The 20,891-nt window shown below is 33.5% G+C and overlaps 1 protein-coding gene and 1 long non-coding RNA gene across 4 annotated transcripts in view; one reads left to right on the plus strand and one right to left on the minus strand.

The window, feature by feature from the left end:
• pxb (putative Hedgehog signaling attenuator pxb) overlaps positions 1 to 20,891 on the plus strand; it is a 187,768-nt gene that overhangs the window by 122,612 nt on the left and 44,265 nt on the right. The window contains exon 1 of one of the 3 annotated variants that reach the window (XM_073073605.1): positions 13,944 to 14,185. The exons of the other annotated variants lie outside the window; for them this stretch is intronic. The gene's annotated coding sequence lies outside the window, so the exon portion shown is untranslated. Of the gene's footprint in view, positions 1 to 13,943; positions 14,186 to 20,891 lie in introns of those variants that run through there. 3 annotated transcript variants of the gene reach the window in all.
• LOC140742490 (uncharacterized) lies at positions 4,898 to 6,410 on the minus strand. Its single transcript, XR_012102285.1, has 4 exons — positions 6,118 to 6,410; positions 5,620 to 5,791; positions 5,322 to 5,463; positions 4,898 to 5,001 (listed from the first exon to the last, which is right to left on the minus strand). It is a non-coding gene; the product is annotated as an uncharacterized LOC140742490 (long non-coding RNA).

A 20,891-nucleotide genomic window follows, 5' to 3' on the forward strand; every position in this document is an offset into this window, starting at 1 on the left:
TTTTCATACCCCTTAGTGATAAGGGTTGTTCACCCTTAGCATTTTTTTATTTATATGCCAACACAACGTTTGCCGGGTCAGATAGTCTTCATGTAAATTAATCTCTACACAATATAGTAAACCCTTTCCATTGACTTCGCTTATCTCTTCATTATAAATATTAAACGCAAACTAGCTATTTTGAGGAGCGGTTATTACATTTAAATTATTCAGACCGGTATTTCAGTCAGTCGTTATTACGAGTATTATGACTAAAATTATCTCACGTCTTCAAAAATATACATAAAACTTAAGCACGATTTAAATAGTTCTTACCTTGAGAATTTCAGCATTATTCTCACAACTTTGAATTTTCTTTTCCACCACGTTCTTCATCATCACCAAACCTATAATTAACCTGACATCTTTTATTTTTAACGATATAGGTTCAGTATAAACGCGTTGCTTTTTCCACGGGATCATTAAGCCGCTAACGTGTCAGGCGGTTGGCATAAAAACCGAAGTTGACACAGGACTATTTTCATTCATGTTTATGTCTGGAGACTCCCCGTGCGTCGCGCTCAGTTTTATTGACAACATAAATACAGAGACCGTGGGCTAGGAATGTGGCTAGACTCTGCATTTTTAAAATAGTCCTAATAGCGGCAGCACCTATCAAAGTTAGAAGATTGTCTATCTTTCAAACATCGTTCTCAACAAAAGCATTGTATACCTATCAGTCAGTTTCTTTATTGTGCCACGATAAATTGGTAATGCTATTTTTCTAATGAAAACAATACACTTGTATTTTTCCAAGCGTATGTTGATATATCTTGTTATGCTGAGAAAATATTTTATGTCTAAGAACAGAATTGTTAAATTGAGTGTTTGTAAAGAAGAAAGTTTCGAGACAAATATAGCGCTTACGGGCTTAAGTTTTGAAATAAGATTTTGTTTTTGTGGATAAGAATTTGCTAAAAGAAGGTGTACATGAAATACCTAACATAGATATATATGAATATCTCAATTTGGTCCACATCATATCGAGTTGCAGTTTTCATATACATACTTGTATTCGTAAAACTCAACAAGTATTCGATGGACTTAATTTTTTTACATTTCTAATTATGAATGTTTTTGTATTCATGTTACCTTGAACTTCTTTCTGAAACTATACTGATGAAACTTTCTTGTACAACTCTTCTAATTAATATGAGACTGAGCCTCAGCAAAACATTTAAAACCTTTTTTAAAATCAATATTACTTTTTATTATTCGTAGTATTTGTTATATCTAGTATGTCTGATCGCTGCTATTAAATTCTCATATTTCGCGACAGAAACTTACCACCATCGAACTAGCCAAGTTCAACCCTCAAAATCTCGTTATGCAAAACCTCGTGAATCCGTATTCCAGTTTGAAACTTGTACGAGCACGTGCCCCAATTTTAATTACAATGATATGCACTCACGTACCGAAATCAGATTCAGAATTCAAATCGAACCACGTGCTAGCAATTATAGCAACTGTGTAAGTCCCAAAATCATGTCTAAGGTAATGTTCACATGGGCAATTCCTATTAAATCCATATTTGAATACATGAAGACGTATCGCGTATTTAAAAGTTACTGACGCTAATTGGGTAAACTACATATGTAACTTTTGTTTTTCTTGTTATAGTTAGTACTATAACTAAAACGTTAAAGTTTGAACGAATGATTGATGATTTTCATATTGCTTGTAACATTGCTGAAATAATTTTAGAAGAAATTTTACTCGTTAATAGTTTTTATAAAAGAAAACTTTTGTTATTACTTCGTGTGTTGTAGTTGTTACACAGTTTTTCTATGCAATAATAATTTATTTTTACGGTGGCGAAGCAAAAGTCATAAAGGCTTTTAATTTTCAAAGACGTTCTAACATAATCACGTGATTAATTTTTTACTTCTTCTCTGTAGGAAAAAATATTAATCGTTTCTACTTCGTTCATTATGATAACGGATTGAGATCTAAATGACAATTAAGAACAAAATGCCCTCACATTCATCAGTACCAACATCTCGTGCCTTATTAGCATCGGGACCTGTTCTAATAGCATCTCAAGTCTGCGGGCACGTACACGGTTCCTTGTAAATTGGCGTCGTTTGATATCTTAATTAAGTCTCCTCAGTTTTTAGACCGGCATCACGGCTGTGTCGTGAGTGTCTATATATCTATATGTCTATGTCCCATCTACTACTTGAGTTATCTGACTGAAATATAAACTACAAACAATTATTCTCTCGATTAGTGATTGAGCGTATGCTTCATTGCCCATTTACAAATCACTAAGAGATAATTTGTAGGAATTTCTTGATTTCATCGATTTTCTTCATCGTTTCTAATGAAGACTACCGAGATGCAATTTGATTTGATCAATTTATTTGATCGTTCTCGATAAAATTATTCGCGCGCTGGTTTAATTTATTCATCACCGCTCTCATCTATCTTATCAACTTGTTTCATAACTTTTTGGTCTGTACATCGTTGCTACTATATAGTTGCTAGTTTATATTGAAACATATCCCTTATTTCCGTTACTGTTGTTTACTATTAATATCAAATGTGGATATTAATAGTAAACAACAGGGTATTTAAAAAAATATGACGATTTTAGTAGATCATAGTTTTAATCGATTTGTATGACAATCTACCACGTGACAAGTCAAACAGGGGGGGAACTTTCAAACAAAATTTCCACTGAGACTAAATAGAGTATGAAATTAAAATAAATCTTGATTTTCTATGAGGTGTCTAACATTATTAAGAGTGTTATTGTAAGTGTGGTAAATATCTTAGTATCAAGACAAATATAAGGCCCACATATTTTACAAACAAACGTTGAAGATACAACTTAAGCTAATAAATTCGCGTCAGGTAATCTAGTCAGCGTTGCGGACAGGGAACATATGTAAACGTGGAGTTGCATGAAAAAGTTGTTAGAGACTAATTTAGATAGCACATGCATCTGATATGTTTATATAGCTAAGAGTGCGATAGTACTTAATTTCCTTAACAAGCACGTTATCTGAGTTTAAGTTAGACAATTTACTAGGCAGATGCAGGACATGTCTAGAAGTTGGAAATGTTCGTAATTGGGTACATTATATCTCCTTCCTCCTTTGAGATATTACATAGGCTTGTATTATTCATTGTTTACAAGTGGATTGAGCAGGCATATTAGAATTTTACTTTCACTCTTCTAAGTACCGTGATATCGACTATGGAATATCACAAATGAAATTCCATAACTTTATCAGAAATTGAAGTCGTAGTGACCATATCTATTCGTAGCCCTACGACGGCAATTGCAATCAACGCCACTCTACTAGAGAAATAATAAAAATATAAAGTAAAATAAATTATAATAATGGATAAAGAAATATTGCAATTCCATTCATATACAAATAAAAAACTAATAATATATATATAAATATTTCTTGATTTTTATTCCATGCAACAATTTATTTAGTTACCCATATGTCTAGAATGGCTCCACTTCCTCTCATAAGAGGACTAAATTTAATTAAATCCAGTAAAGACAGCTACTTCCTGCTAACTTATTCATTAAAGTGGTCAACAACACACACGAAGCCTAATTCTCGTTTCAAAAGCTTCACATCTAGCATTAGACAAAGCCGATTACTCATACTCATGACTCTTACTTACACTCATTGTTCAAATAACAGCTCCACCTTCACAGTTTTTGATGTAGAGTTAGAAATACTGTGTTATGCTGCTGTGTTATAAATTAAAGAGTGGAATAGGAAAAGTATTTGATTCATGACATTGATGACCCGCGTGGCGGAGTGGTCGCCATACCATCCTAACACTAAGGGCCGTATTAATAAACAGATCTCAAGTTTGAGATCTAACTCAAGTGCCATCTTAAGTTCGTTATCGTATTAATAAACAAAACTTAAGTGTCTAACATTAAACGCGCTCTCACTTGAGATCTGTCATCGCATTCGCTAATTAATAAATCAAACTCACTCTCAAGTAGCCTCTTGAGATGCGTTCTGAGATGGTATTAGCTGAGTGTAGTCGGACCTTGACTTGAGTCGACGTTTACGTATCGCCGAGAAATGGATTTTGAAAATATTTTAGACGAAATAGATTATTACGATTATTATGAATGATTACGATAATATTGATGATCGCTTTAGTTCTCGGTTACCGAAAATTTATTTAAGGGACGCTCAAAATCCTTTTTAAATGCCTATACATATATTTCAATTAGATTCTATTTACACTTCTCTTTCACAGTATCACTAATTTTTATATTAATTTATATCTTGATTCAACTTCATAATTTAGCTATTAGGATTTAAATTTTTGTAATTGAATTTTTTTTTTAATTAATTGTAATGAAATTATTTTATTTTTTATTCTTTTTCACGTTTTATCCAGGATTGGTTGATTTAATTAAGATTTCAATTGTAATTAATATATATTTTTTTTATAATATAAGAGTAGCAGACGAGCATGCAGTCCACCTGATGGTAAGTGGCTACTGCCGCCCATGGACATCTGTAATCAACCCCAGATAGGATTAAATATTCCTACCTGAGGTCGGCCACAGATGCGCCGCTACCCCTGAGAACTAAGCTGGAACGCCTCGAAAAAGTCTGTCTCCCTTACCACACTCTTCAAACAGGAACACAGCAGCGCCTAACACCGCTGTTATTAGGTAGACATAGGGGTGGCGGTGGTGCCGCCCGAGTCGAACCACAAAGGGTTCTACCACCTTCAAAATATATTTAAACTCTTAGAGTATACTTCTGTAATGTATTTTTTTGTATATCTTATTATTCAATACATACAAAGATTAACCAAATGTGTAAGGTGAGGCTGGTATGTGTCATAAATAATACAAATATAATTTTATAAACAATATATTACACAAAACTGTTTCTAGTATTACAATTATAAAAAATAGTTCCTTTTCAAAGTAGATTTAAATTTTAAATTACTCAGCTTTACCTGAAAGAGAAAAATTCATTCAAAATACAATTCAATTCAAATACCAGAAATGCTTTATAATATAACCTAATTATATAAAATAGGAAACTTATTAAATTCTATTATTCCAAATGTAGCTTTAATTCATAATATAGTTCTAAAAAAAATAAAATGAAATTCCTTATAATATAATCTTTTATATTAAATAGGAGATTTATTATTACTTAAAATGTAACTCTAAATTATAATACCAAATATAGGTTTTAAAATATATACCTATTGAATCTTCTCTGTTTTTATTGGATATAATAATAATGTTATAAGTAAATTACAGCTAATACCTAATAAAATCAAAAGCTTTTCTTTTTTTCTAACATTGAGGCAGCGGGCGGATGCAAAGATAGTGAACAGGGTGGAGTGCTAGGCTTGATTATAACTTTCTCCTTTTCTTGTGTATCATTAGGCGCGGCATAACAGTCATTTCTAAAATAAAAAATAATATTAGTAATGCAGTCTGAAATATTACTAATTATTGTATAACATGAACTAACGCATAGCTAACTATATTTAGATATGTAGATGCAGTACTTCAAATAGTTAGATATGTAGAGTAACTTTTAAAACATTTTAAATACATACCTGATACAGTGTCGGAATCATCATCAGCACTAACAAGGAGCCCTGGAGTCAGCTACGATACATCTGGATTCATTTCTGCGTCACTGGTAGAAGGGCCGCCTCCATTTGACAATGTTTTCACATTGTTGTTGCTTTGGGTCATCCACAACCGCATTAGTTGTTTACTCGTATCCTACAACATTATCATAAATATAAAATCATGCCATTTTTATCAAATACAAGTGATTTGTATATGTTGTTTCTGTAGTATGTATATTGTAAGTTTCTGTTCATTCTAAATTAATAATATAAGAGAGTATAGTAGCTCTGTAGGGAAGTTAACCTATACTACAGGTTTTTTACCCAATTTAGGCAGCTGACGATACTGAATTAAAATAAACGATTATTATAAAGACTACTCTGAGAAGATTGCAATTGTACTGATGCTTCATGAAATAAAGAATTATTATTATTTGGTTTAAGGTTATTGATAAACATGAAAAATAGATGAGTACTTACTTGACGGGGTATGTGGGAGCTGGCATTATATTCACTAGCAATTTTATACCATGCAGAGTTCTTCTGTTGCGAATAATATCCCTCAATTTTAATACACTCCACTACACTATTATATGAAAACGTTGTTTCCACTTCCCTGAATATGTGTTTCTTATTCATTTCCATAATAAAACAGTCCAACTAATGTAAATACAGCTAAATAATTCGCACTTCACAACCAACTCATAACAAATAACAATGGAACAAAAGTAAACAAACTAATGACGCGACGCGTTTTATTCACAGTAACAGTGTCTGAAATCGAACTCGTAATACTTTTTTCCGAAAAATATTGCACGTGAAAGCATATACTTTTTATTTAGTATACGATTTAAACAGGATTTGTCATTTTTATAAATATATTTAATGAGATATTTCACTACATTAAACATTTTATTGCATTAGCAAAGGAGCGGAACCGAAACGCTGCATGACGTGATTGTAATGTTCCACTCTCATTCATTCATAGCTGTCATTTTAAAAAATATTTTTAATCTGTTCTACTGTTTCGAATGAGATGCTTCTCTTGAGACCGGTATCAAATGATACGCACTTGATACTCATTTATTAATTAGCGACGCTCTCAAGTCGCTGATCGCAACTTAAGAGCGACTCAGTTGATACGAACTTAAGATTGATATTGAGATCCATCTATTAATACGGCCCTAAGAGGCTTCCGGGTTAGATTCCTGATGGAACAGATATCTAATCGGTGGCTTTAGATATTTCTTCTGGGTCTGGTTGTTTGTCAATATATCTTTGCTTGTGTGCATAGCACCCATGACACGATTCTAGTGTGGAACTGAAATTAGAAAACATTTTAAAAAATAACAAAAGTGTGTTACTAACATACTCACGAACGTTCCAGGCCACTTAACATCAGGTGCAAACAAAGGAGTGTAAAGAATGAAAAACGTAATATAATTTGAAACGTAAAACAAAAAATGGAGTCAATTATAATATTCCCCCAAGTCCACACAATCTGTAGTGAGACGGAAGTGCGGTGGCACCTTTTAGACGAGAATATAATTAAGAGGGATGCGCCAGTCACAAGGTTTAATTGTCACTGAGGAACAAAGCGAGCTGACAACAGTAATTACCAGTGTTGCGAGTTAAATTCATGTTTCTTACGAGTGCCTCTTTTAAATGCTGGAAATGTGGGTTATCAGGTTTACTTTATGTTCCATTTAATGTTTTTTGTTTTTTTTTTTACCTAATTTCGTTTTTTTTGTACTGGTACTTTTTGTAGTTGTTGTAATGATAACATAATGGTTAGATTGCAGCCTCTCAATTTGAGGATCTGTGATTCTAATCCCAGGCAAGACTAAATTATCCAATATGTACGTGTCTGGGTTAATTATCACTTGCTTAAAACGGTGAAAGAAAAGAATGTCAGGAAATTTATACTCCTAAGAACGTTCTTAAGGTTGAGTGAACTTTACCATTCCATACTTGGCCGCCTCGGTAAATCCTATACCACAACATTATTTTTCTTTTGCTGATCCTCTATTTTAGGACAAGTTGAAGCAAGACTTTAACAATACAAATTACTAACAAATACTTCAAATTCATCAACACATACACACATATTTTGCATCCAATGTATCGATCAATTCATTACGGAATGTCGGAAGGAAGTTTGTTCTACGATAAAGATAATAAGCATTTAATCTTGTCACTCCAGATCCGATAGTGGCCTCAGATAACAGTTCCAAAAGGAATGCTTACCACGGCCCCGGAAAACAGGCGAGCTTGTTAGATCTCACATGCGGGTTTCCTGTGTCCAGGCCCGGGAGCTGATTGGACGGAACTGATTGTATGAAGGTTAAAATAAATCGTTACTGAGAAAAACATTTGAACGTATCTACTAAATTGTTGCAGTGTTTAAAATGTAGTTTCTCATTTAAAAATTAAAGATACGTGTATTCTTATACCCTTAATTACATCAATCGGTCTAATGTTTTGCCCAATAAATATTGATATTTTTTTACCATTTCTGCCTACTATAATAAAGTTGCATATTTTTCATTCCAAAACTGCTAGCATAGTATGGAAATGTATCTACACAAACTAAATTATCAGTTAGTGATTGAACTAAAAAAGATTGAAAACGAAGTAGATGCACGTCCGCCTTTTAGCTTTCGATCCCGCAATCCAGTATATTGAATCTGGCAACATTGTCAAGTGTCCCCCCAAAGGGGGAAGGTTAGGCGTGCCATCGAATATTATCTTGGCAGCCATGCCTCTTGGCAAATGGTTAGCATTGCGAGGCGTAACGAATCCGTCCATATTCCGTTTTTGTATTCAACCTATATTTGCAGATGAATTCCGAAAAAATTGGGTTACAGCCTTACGGCCTTTCGTTCGGTTATAAACTGGTTGTTTTATATGTTTTTATGCGTTTTTCTTCGCTATTATGGCTAGTAGGTCAGCGGAGTTTCGGAGTCAAGTTCATTTTATGTTCACTCGAACATAGATTTTGATGCAGTCTTTTATTTGATATTATACTTATCATGTTCCTTTGGTATTCTTTTTTTTATAATTTCTCATCTAGTGCATATAACGTGATAGTTTTTGCAAGATAATATATTTTGAGCTATCAGAATAACTTTTATCGTTACCATTTCTTGTAGATTCTAGCTAATAGGCCTAATAATCTTTAGTGTTCCATCAATTAAGGAGTATTTTAATAAAATATTTTAGTGAGACAGTTATTATTGTTATTTTTATCAAAATATTGCATATTAAAGTAAAGTTTTTAAACTTTTTAGCATCAAATAATTCGCTGAGTCAACTTTACTTACAGATAAACATCTTGATTCCTATCATCCATCGACACAACATCTATTGCAACTCTGAGTCCCACTTTCAAATTGTCATACTTAATTTCGTCAAACAAACACACTTTCTTAAAACCTTTTAGGACCAAATCAATCGCTTCCTCTGTATTACGCATTGAACAAACATTGGTCCAAACGTTTTAGCGGACGGGTGGCGTGTCGTGGTGTTTGTGTTAGCATTAGCGTCCGGCTAATGGCCGCGGTAGCCTTGTTCTTATCCCTGACGCCCGTAGCTTCTGTGTACTTATAACATAATGTACTCAATATAAACATAAATGTTGTCTACTCTGTAGGTCCTCTTGGGATCTAAGGCATATCTCTGGTATTTTAAAGTCAAGCGCTAGTATCTGAGTTATACAAGTTTAGAATATTCGTATTTAACTTACAATCATTATTACTTCTTTAAATGGTATCACTTGTTTTAATAGGGATTAAAAAAGAACAAAATATTAATAATTATGCCGCTCTCATTATGCCTTAACTTCTTTATTCATAACAACACCATAAAGAACCTTCTATGTGCCTACTAAATCTTCACAGTTCTGCAAAGGGTACAAAAGCCACTAAATTAAGTTAATCAGCAATTTGACAGCAGTTTTGAAACGCTACATAAACGCAAGCTACCAGTTGCATAATATACCAATATGTGGTCAGCTTTAGAGTTAGTAATACTAGGCGGTCAGCCGTAGTGGGTAACATTTGACAGTGAACTTGGGTACATCACAATATGAAATGTTTTACGACTAGTCATCGACACGGAATACACGGCATTATTGTAGAGACACGAAACCCCTGCAGCCAACTATATCTTATAACCTAACAGTGAGATAGTAGGGTAACATTTGACAATGAACTTGGGCACTTCACAATATGAAATGTTTTACGACTGGTCATCGACACGGATACACGGCATTATTGTAGAGACACAAAGTCCCCGCCGCCAAACGTTTTAGCTGAGCGTCCTCTGTTTGTTTTGGTGTTAGCCGGGCTAATGGCTACTTGGGGTCTGTGCTCACTAATGTGTGAAAATAACAATTAAAATTAATTTAAATTTGAATAAAATAGGTAATTTTAAATCGACGAACAAACTAGTTTTATATCAATTAATTATAAATTAATTTGAAAAAGCAAACCTAAGCGTGTGGACGGAATTAAGACGTTATAGAAATGAAAATATCTTTTGTACTATATTTGATGCAATAAATAAATTAATTAAAATGCTTTGGATAAACCTATTTTATTGCGCTTCACCAAAATTTATAGAACAGGAGAAAAAATGAATATATTAGGCATTCCAACTTAGTCCTCAGGAACAACATATTGTACAAGATACTTATGCAGGTATGCATATTACCTATAATATTCATATTAGACTAACTACTGAAAGTCTTTTCCATCGCAAATTTTCTAAGAAACTTGGTTATTACTATACTGGAAATAAATTGTCCATCAACCATTCTTCTTTTTTCTTCAATATTCCTCAAACCACAGTGCGCATAACTAAGACTAAGTGAGTCCAGTTTATCGCTTGCGCTAACTACAAGCAGAAACACTCGAGCGGGTTACGCGTTAAGACCACCTACGGTTTTACTTTCCTATGCTTTTCATCTTTGTAAACTGGTTGAACATTTTTCTTACCGATTATCTCAGAGCAAAGAGCGGGTGGACCCTTGAAGCGGAGCTTTGTTTTACCGGCTTTACTATAGTGAATGTTTCAAGGAGATATTTGCCTTTTTATACCTGATGCCTGTGTCACCTTCCCTCTATCGCACAAGTCGCCCTGTTTTTTTTTATATAATATAAGAGTAGTAGACGAGCATTTTTTTTAAATATAGGAGTAGCAAACGAGCATGCAGTCCACCTGATGGTAAGTGGCTACTGCCGCCTATGGACAACTGTAATCAACCCCAGATAGGATTAGATATTACTACCTGAGGTCGGGCACAGATGCGCCGCTACCCCTGAGGACTAAGCTGGAACGCCTCGAAAGGTCTGTCTCCCTTACCGCACCCTTCAAAACGAAACACAGCAGCGTTGTGATGTTGTGAGGCAGAAATAGGTGTGGCGGTCGAACCCGCCGGAGTCGAACCACAAAAGGTTCTACCACCTTATATATTTTAAATTAAACTAGGATAAAAAGGCAAGATATACCTTAATTTGATTGTATATCATGCACGCCACCGTTTCTCCAACAATCTCAAGAACTCTGTAAACGAAACTAATTAACTGGTCGTGAGCACGCGAGTATTAATGTTATTACTCCGAGATAAGGTAAATGCAGCAAATGTTGACCTACCTGCCAAGATATGCTGAATTTATTATATGTACGTACAAAATAAATATTAAATTAACAATAACACTTAAAAAAATGTTAGTATTAATTTTGATGTACTTAAATCAATGGCGCTGTAATACTTTCATCGTTACATTGATATTATTTGTATGATAAGGAAATAAAGATATTAACTTAAAAAATCTACTAAATTTTTCATGAGAAAAGAGCATCACGATTTTTTTTCGTACTAACCGAATTAATTCGTGTTCATTACAAATCATGTAATTAATTGAATAGATATTTAAATTAATTGAAACAAATCGATGTTTACTCTCGATAACCTTAATTTTGGAGATAAATAAAAGTGGAATATTTCAAACGGAACTAGAATCAACACTGTAATAACAGACCAAAATTCACGGTTGTGCTTACAAAGCATAACCAGGCAGTGATTAAAATTATAATTATAGGTTCATAAGCTCGCAAACAAGAAGCAGTGCATTATTATGATTCGCTTCCACCTAAACAAATCTGAGTAAAACTAATTAACGGTCGTGAGCACGCGAGGTATTAATGCTTTTAAGACCACAGCAGACGTGCTACTTTTAATATCGATTGACGACTTTGACTTAAAAAGTAGTGATAGCCTAGTGGATAAGAAACTTGGCCTCCTATCGAGGGGTCCGAAGTTCAAATCATAGGCACCTCTGATTTTTCAAAGCTATGTGTGTATTAGAAATTAATTATCTCTTGCTTAAACGGTGAAGGAAAACATCGTGAGGAAACCTGCATACCTGAGAAATCTTTAAAAAAAGTTTTCAAAGGTATGTGAAGTCTACCAATACGTACTTGTTTAGCGCGGTGGACCATGGTCTGATCCTTCTCATTCTAAGAGGAGACCCGTACCCAGCGGGACAGTAATAGGGTGATGATGAAATATGAATTTTAGGAATCTATGTATATGTAGCGATCAAACGCAACATCTCGCACGTTTGAACATCGGTCAAAGATGCGTTTGGAATTTAGTTGCAAGAACTGAACATGAAAAACACTACAAAGCATTAATTTCAAATTTGATAGTTTCTACATAGTTCTCAGCGGTAGCAACTTATATGTGCCCTATAGACGTGTATAGGCGGCAGTAGCCACTTACCATCACATGGACTGATAGATCATCTCTTACTTTTAAATTACAAAAAGGCTACATGCAGCCATCAAACGCAAGTCGCCAAATCGAGGTGCAGCATTGATACATTCGCCAAAACGCGAATCGCCAATTCTAAGAGAAGCATGTCTGCTAAGCCTTTAATGCTTTATACTTCGAGATAAGGTAAACGCTGCGGTTCTGTACCGGATAACTATTTACGGGTCCGGTAATTTCATTTAATGTTAGTTTATCATGTAACTCCAATTTAGATCTTATTTCGTCGCATTGCAAAATACTGAGTCTTCTTAATTACCTCTCTTACTATATTAAGATCTCACCATAAATGATAACTTTTGTTTAAAAGTTATAGTTGGTAATTTGTTATAAAGTGATATAGTTGGAATTCTAGCTGTAATACGATAGTATTGTTGATATATACAGTAGTATTGTTTATTTAGATAGTTATACGTAAATAGTGGTCCTATGATAAATACGAAAATGTAATATACTGTTTACACCAAAACTTTATTGTATTGTTCGTATAAGTGGCACCAAACACCCCACCAAAGAATAAATTTTTAACTTTACGGCATTCCTAAGCACGATCGTTTCATACAGAGTCGGTATCTTAAATACGGCAATAAACCAATAATACCTTCCAACTTGAGTTGGTTTAAGTTGTTTTCGTCAACACAAATGTTTGTTCAAATAAGATTTATCGCACACTACAAATATTTGAATATGATGAAAACAAATTGGACCAAACTGCATTAACCTTAACTCAAGGCTTTCACATTTCATAATTAGCCACCACTCTGCTGATTAAGACATATACGCAGTTGCAGACTCCTATTCCTCTTAGAAATGCATTTCTTAATGAGATTTCGCTAATTTGTTTTGCAGACCTGAGAGAGATCAGATAGTATTAATGTTGTCTTTCTAGAGTTGCGAAATAAGATTTTAGTCAGTTTTTATAGGAGATTTTAAGTCCAAATTAGGGAAAGCTTTCAAAGCTAAGATCCTCTAAGAGATATTCAAACATGTAGGTACGTCAAAGTAAGTAAGAGTGTGGAAGTTTTATAAATAATTACCATACTCGTGCACATCATCACGAAAAAACTGAATCATAAAGTATAGGAACTCTACTATGTTTCTTATATACTCAACATATTTTTAAATGCAGTAATATCATTTACTTTACCTCACTTAGAATTTCTTAATATCGGTTAGTTGAGTAAAGGATTTAAATCTAGTGATATTACTTGTAAGGGTACAATTTTTTCTTCTTTGATTAAATATTACTAGGAATAGTATTGAAATAAAGAATTCTAAATATTTCTAAGTAACAAATTTCTTGTCTAACTGTTCGGCCTACGAGCAAGCAACTACACTCGTCGCTCAAAGTTCCGTGCAAAATGGAAATACTTTAACAAAACATTCATCCAAACTTTAACCGCTGAAGGGATCGGGCAGTGAAATTGACCAATCATAGTCGATCACAGCAGCAGGTACGCGGCTCGCACGGAAAAAAATTAGTCGTCCCTAACTCCCAGCGTCGGTCGGACGTGTGCCGTTCATTGATATGCGGAACGAATTCGACGCTAGTTGGGCGAAGCGTGTGTTGTGTGTGAATATGTGAATAGTTACGTTCTGTGACGCTGTTCGATGTGAAATATTTTTTGGATTGTGATGAAAAGAAAAGAAAAGTGCTCGGTCGGAGTTTTACGAGTTTGAGCGGTTTATCGCAAAATGTTTACCGAGTAATGGGTGAGTTTGTTTTGTTTACGCGATTAAGTTAACGAAATAACTTCGGACATTACTTGCACTTACAAATTATACTATAAATAATCCTTTAATAGTCATACGTACATGATTTAATTAAATTTATATTATTAAATGTTCACTTCCGCGGCGGATTAATTTTACAAATAATTAACCGAAAGCCTCGTAAATTATTACGTAGCTCTTTATAATGATTTAAAAACAAAACTCCATCTCTTAATTAACCGATTTAATTAAACATGTGTTCTCTTTTGTGTATTATATTACTACAAATTAAAGGATCGATACTATTTATTCTAAACCTAATTCTACATTCTACTAACCTAATTCTAAATTGCAATAAGCAAATTAAAAATACATTCCTTAAAATAATTTTAATGTTCTATTATTTGAGCGCATTATTTTGTGCTGCTGATATTTAGTGCGTTTACCCTAATTCTACTATTGGAGATAATTTATTCTATTAGAACATTAGATAACTTCCCAAATTGAGTTTATCATATTTCTATTTCTGGAAATATTTCCATCAGAAGACGAAAATAATTATGGTAGAGCCGCGCGCCGTGTAATGTTATTACATAGCTATTTTGACGTAATGTAATTACTTATTGCTAATCATATTTAATTACGGAATATGTATGTTATTTCGGTTCCGAGGAATATACACGACTATACGTAGGTTGTATAGCTTTTTGGGGCTATACTATGTAGATAGAATTTTGTCTTTACAATTTTTAGAAGCCGCGATTTACGGTATTTTTTTAAAACTTACACTATTACAATATTTTTTTCTGTGTATAGTATTTTGGGGTTGTACGATCTAGATTGTTATCTTTAGAATATTTATCTATCTATCCTTAGAATAGTTATGATCTAGGTTAGTATTTAAAAAACATACATTTTCTATTCTGGAGTTTTATTCCCACGCTACAATTCTTTATGTCACGAACGCCATACACACATAAAATAAAATCCGTAACAAACCTAAACGTACAAGAAAAATCTTAAAACAATTAAATTTGACCGAGCTGGACGAGATCGAACCCGAACCCTCTGTTCACGACCGTTATGGTTACATTCGGAAGTTTTGTTACTTTGTGTTTGTTACAATTACAATTTAAAACATCGTTTTTTAACATACATCCCTGTTTTATTCACAATAATTCATATTTAAAATTCTTAAAATTACTACCACATACTTTTAAGTCTTTAAGTTTGCATTAATTATAATTTGTTAACTAATACGGTTACATTCCACTTACATTAATTATAACTGTACATTCAGCGTAATATAATAATAATTGTCTGCCATTTGTAAGCACATATCGCTAAATAGTCTCAAAGGGACTACACGTTGGACCTATGCCCTCAGGCAAGTTCCAAATAATAATATTATAACTATGGTATATGTATAATTTAACAATATTTTGGTTATGCAAATTATTGAAATTATATCAAGGTGAAATGAGCTCTAACTAAAGAAACTAAAAATAAATAGTGTTGTTCATAAATAAATAACTCTTTCGACGAAAGCTCCATACTAAGATGTTCCTGTGCTGTGGGTACCACTGCCGCACAAAGACGAATACAAAAGCACCCAAACCCAGCATATAAATTTAATTATATCTTTTATAAGTATATCTATCTGGTCGGAGATCGAACCCGGAACCCATTGTGTTTCTAGTGTTCCCACTATGGTCCTTAAACCTTGTAGACAAAATATTATATACTAGTAGATAACAACAGGGAACGACAGTATAAAGTGTCCTCTAAAGCATGGAAGCACGCACTTTTAGCCATTGTCGGTCACCCATCCGATTTCCGACCGCGCCCGATGTTGCTTAACATTTAGGTTACATTACTCCAGAAGCCGGGATTATATAAGAAATTAATTCATATATTCATAAAGTTTAACAATCGAGCAAGCAATTAAAACTTTACGCATAAAAATAAATACGTTCAACAATATTACTTCTATCTCCGTTATAATCGAAATACGAATGAATATTTGCCAATAAAGGCCCATCCTATTTGCCTCAGATTAATTGAGAAGATTGTTAAACCTGTTGAGCTTGTAACATTGGCTTTATATCTATGAGTACAAGCGAAGCTGTAGGTAATATTGATTTAATGGATATTAATTCGTGGGTGTATGTAAGGGGGATCTCTTAAACCCGCTTAACATTTGGCGAATATTTTGTTTGAAACGGAAGGACACTTTTTTGTTTTTCGTAAAACTTTAATAAACAATTACTTATTCTGCATACCCTCCCTAGTATGGTTGCTAAAAAAGGATCCATCTTTTACAAAGATTTAAGCTGTGGATTTTTTATATCTTGAATTCTAGGTGCAACCCCTTGTAAGGAACGTAAAATCCTACCTATCATTAATTTTGTATTAAAAAATATTTTTTATATCATTATGTTTTCATCTTAAAAAGTAACACAATTATGTTTGTATTATCTTTTATTTTATTTTTTTCCCTTTTCTGTGACAACTCTAGTCTGATTCCCATTAATTTTAGACAAAAAGATGAAGAAATGCTATTTATTTAGCTTATCGCTTTTATGTGACACTGAAAGCAAGTAAGTTTTACTTTACTTTCTAGAAATCATTTCTTTTTTGTCATTTCAATTGTAGTTGGATTTGCGTACAAAGCTGGTATTAAACAAAAAGTGTAAATTTACTTTAATTGAAAGCAATTTATTCAAATCGTCAACGCATTCACCGATGTGCTATCTTCCGTGACCAATCAATTGGTTATTTAGCTCGCGAGTTAAAATGTCCTATTCATAAATATTTTTACTAAAACTTTTTTTATTACAAAAACTATTTTGTATCAGTTTGTGTTGGTATCGAATATCGCCATTATATACACGCGCGTTATTAATAAGCAATATATCCGGTTACCAAAGATCGAAATTTGACAATGTCTAGTATGAACAAATTGTTAATGACGATCTTTAGTAGGCAAAACATCGGATTATTATCGGATTAAATATTTTGAAGGTGGCAGAGCCCTTTGTGGTTCGACTCCGGCAGCACCACCACCACACATATTTCTACCTAATAACAGCAGTTACGCGCTGCTGTGTTCTGGTTTGAAGGGTGTGGTAAGGGAGACAGACTTTTCCGAGGCGTTCCAGCTTAGCCCTCAGGGGAAGCGGCGCATCTGTGGTCGACCTCAGATAGGAATATCTAATCCTATCTGGGGTTGATTACAGATGTCGATGGGCGGCAGTAGCCACTTACCAGCAGGTGGACTGTATGTTCGTCTGCTATTGCTATATTATAAAAAAAATATACTAGTAACGGACGATAAGCAATACAATTTAAGATCACGTGACTCCAATAATCACTACAATACCACAAAACCCACAAACTTCCCACCAAATAAAGAAATATTCAGTTTCAAAAATCCAGCGTCCCACTAAAGATTTTTCATAACAACACTTTAAAGTTGTATCGAAAGCTTTTGAACTCAAATCTAGACGAATAGTTTTTGAACTAGGAAACTTCGCAGCGATATTTTCTCATACAAAACTATCGGTTCCGATCAATTTAAATATGTTTTATTCCGCTCAGTTCGCTGAAAAGTAGGTTATTTTCTCCGAATTTCAATACGTATTGTTGGGCGTATTTGCTCCGTTTTATTTATTTGTACTGTTTGTTCTTATACAAGGAAATACATGCTCTCTTTTTAATTTATATTAATATAGTAATGACAGAAAGATTTTTATGCTATTTCTCATACATTTAACTAGCTACACCTCAATTTATGTTTTATTTTATTGTATATTATATGTATATTATAACATCGTACACACAGCTCATGAGCGTTAGTTTAAAAACAAAATTATGTAAAGAAAACTTTAATGTTACTTCGCAAAAAATTATAAATTTTATTAAATTTATTATAATATCAATTTCGTTATACTTTTCTTTATACGATGTATTGGTTTTTTTAAAACAACTTAACGTATTAATGATGTATGTTGTCTGGTAAAAGCAAGGAAAAATAAGCAATATTACAAAATAAAAGTTTAACGTTTGTGTAAAATACGACCAGTAACGCCATCTATCGGGCGATGGATAAAATAATGTGGTAGGATTTATCGATCTTACTAGATTTTGCATTCTTATTTGACTTCGGAGTTCTAGTTAAAACTTGTATATCATCATCATCAACCCATTATTGTCCCACAGCTGGGCACGGGTCTCTCAGAATGAGAAGGATTTGGCCATAGTCCACCGCGCTGGCCAAGTTTGTAAAACTGTATAAAGTGTAAAACTTTTATATGCTTCCACTTAAATTATTATCCACCAATCTCATTGCAGCATCGTGATGATAATTTCGATTTTTGATAATAGTTATCAAAGGAATTTAGGGAAGTAGATTTCTAATACAATTATGTATTGCGCTACAAATCCGTACTTTATCGAAATATTATAATAATAAAATATATTAAATTGGTATTAGTTCATTCTTAAACTAGCTAGCACTTTATTGTAATCTTTGGGGAAAATCTTTTTAGCTCCTTTCGCGTACTCCCAGGGATTTCTAACCACAAAGGTCCGAAAGCCCACAACACATCTGACAAGACCTTTTATTCCAACGGTACATAGCTTCCCTTCAATTCAATCTAGATCCTAGTCGCACAAACCTAAATCGCTTAGAACCTAGATGGCATCGCGGAACGCAATCTCAATTCAAGGAACCTCTGGACCTATGACCTCGGATTAGGATTTCAAGAGGCGTCGCCTTTATTTTCAGGGCTGGTGCTTTTCTACTTTATTTTATTTATTTACTCTTTATTGACCATGTTAAAAACAGTGTGGTGCAAAAGCGCTAAATAGCATTTTCTCCCAGTCAACCTAAGGGATGTGCAGAAAAATTGAAGGTATACTAAAGTAACTAACTAAGTAGTACTAAAGTAAAAGTAAGAAACTATACTAAAAAAATAATAATAAATAGGAAATAAAATAAAATGAAAAAAAAAAACTTTTGGTAGTACATTATAGAATTACTGTCCTACTGCTGGACACGATTCATATTAGTGATAGATTTCATCTTAAGTACGTTAATGTAATTGTCCACCGCGCTGGCCAAATGCGGATTTACTTTCACGCAATGAGATCTTTTTAAAATTTTAACCGTGTAGGTTTACTCTCGATGTTTTCCTTCACCTTTATAACTAGTTAAAATTAATTTGCAATTCAGACATTACATTGAAAAATCAGAAGTTCGTGCATAGGATGTAAAATCGGATCTCCCGATTGAGTAGCCAAATTCCAGCCACTAAGCTATCACTGCTAGGAAGTAGGTATAAATAATATGAATGTTATAAAGCAAACGGGATTACACTTCCTGATGTTACATCAAGTATAACTCATAATAACTTTTTTATCAAATAGAAGTTGTAAATGAGCACGCAACTCATCTAAGTCGCTGCCGTCTATGATAAACTATAACCAACTTGATAGAGACCAGAAGTTCTACATAAAATCGATTGTAGAAGCGAAGCTACTCCAGAAGATTATCTTTTTTACTCCAGAGGGGTATCTTTCTGAAATTGGATGATATCTCAAATATCCTTGTATACCTACTATTCCATGTTATATTATATACAAAACTACATACATTCCATTATGCATAACATTGACAAAAATAAATCGAAAATTTTGGAAAGTATGTCTGTTCATAACGATTTTTATTAGCAAACCAAATTTTAATAACTTTTATTTTTCCTACTATAAATTATCCTTGCAAAATGTATGTACAGATGTGGAAATAAAGAAAAAGAGCAATAACACCGTGAACATGTATGAAACCATATTTGTTGCTTATTTCCTTCTCAAACCATCATAAAACCAAATTACAACGACCACCAAATCAAAATTCACCAAACAAATCTTCAGAAACCAAAGCGCTAACCCTACGGATTAAGCTGGCAATAATTCACGTGAGAAAACCAACAGAATAGCTTCGTTAAGAGGCTCAAGGGCTCTTGGCATTGTGCTGATGTCAGGTCTTCCATGACAGGCTTCGAGTGGCCACCGCGCCAAAATGTTAATGAGACGTCGATACGGATGGTATGGATGGCCATTGATCAGACTTGTGCCGTGAAACGCTAATCCACACAAGGGGATATGATTGTGATGTTCAATAAGATGTCACTTGTCTGTGCTGTAAGTAGACGTAAAATATTGGTAGTAAATGAGATAAGATTTATAGATTTGCTGACTATCAATGAATGTATGATTGGCAGTATTGGTTAACAATGCATTGATTATAATACCCATACTAAAGTAGGATGAACATGAAGATAATGGTTTAATTAATTTTAATTCTAATCAAAACAATTATATGAATGCAATGATTTTTGTATACTTGTAATGTTAACGCTGATAGCTCATGAATAGCACTGACATAGATGTTACCGAAATATTAAGTTAAGCAAATGGTTTTGACTCAAATCAAAATTAAACAGCAGCTAAACTTTATTACTGTAAATAAGGCTCATTAATAGATAGACAACCACTAACATAAACCGCAAATAACACTATTCATATCACAAATGTAACATTAATCCATTAAGAGCATCACATCTAAAAGAATAATCTATCCTTTCTAAAACACTTTGTGTGCCAAACATTTCAATGTATTCAGATCGAACTACCCAAGTGCTGT

The sequence above is a fragment of the Epargyreus clarus genome, unplaced genomic scaffold, assembly GCF_041222505.1.
Source record: "Epargyreus clarus isolate Ecla_fem2 unplaced genomic scaffold, WU_Ecla_fem_2.2 ptg000006l, whole genome shotgun sequence".
NCBI classification, from domain to species: domain Eukaryota; kingdom Metazoa; phylum Arthropoda; class Insecta; order Lepidoptera; family Hesperiidae; genus Epargyreus; species Epargyreus clarus.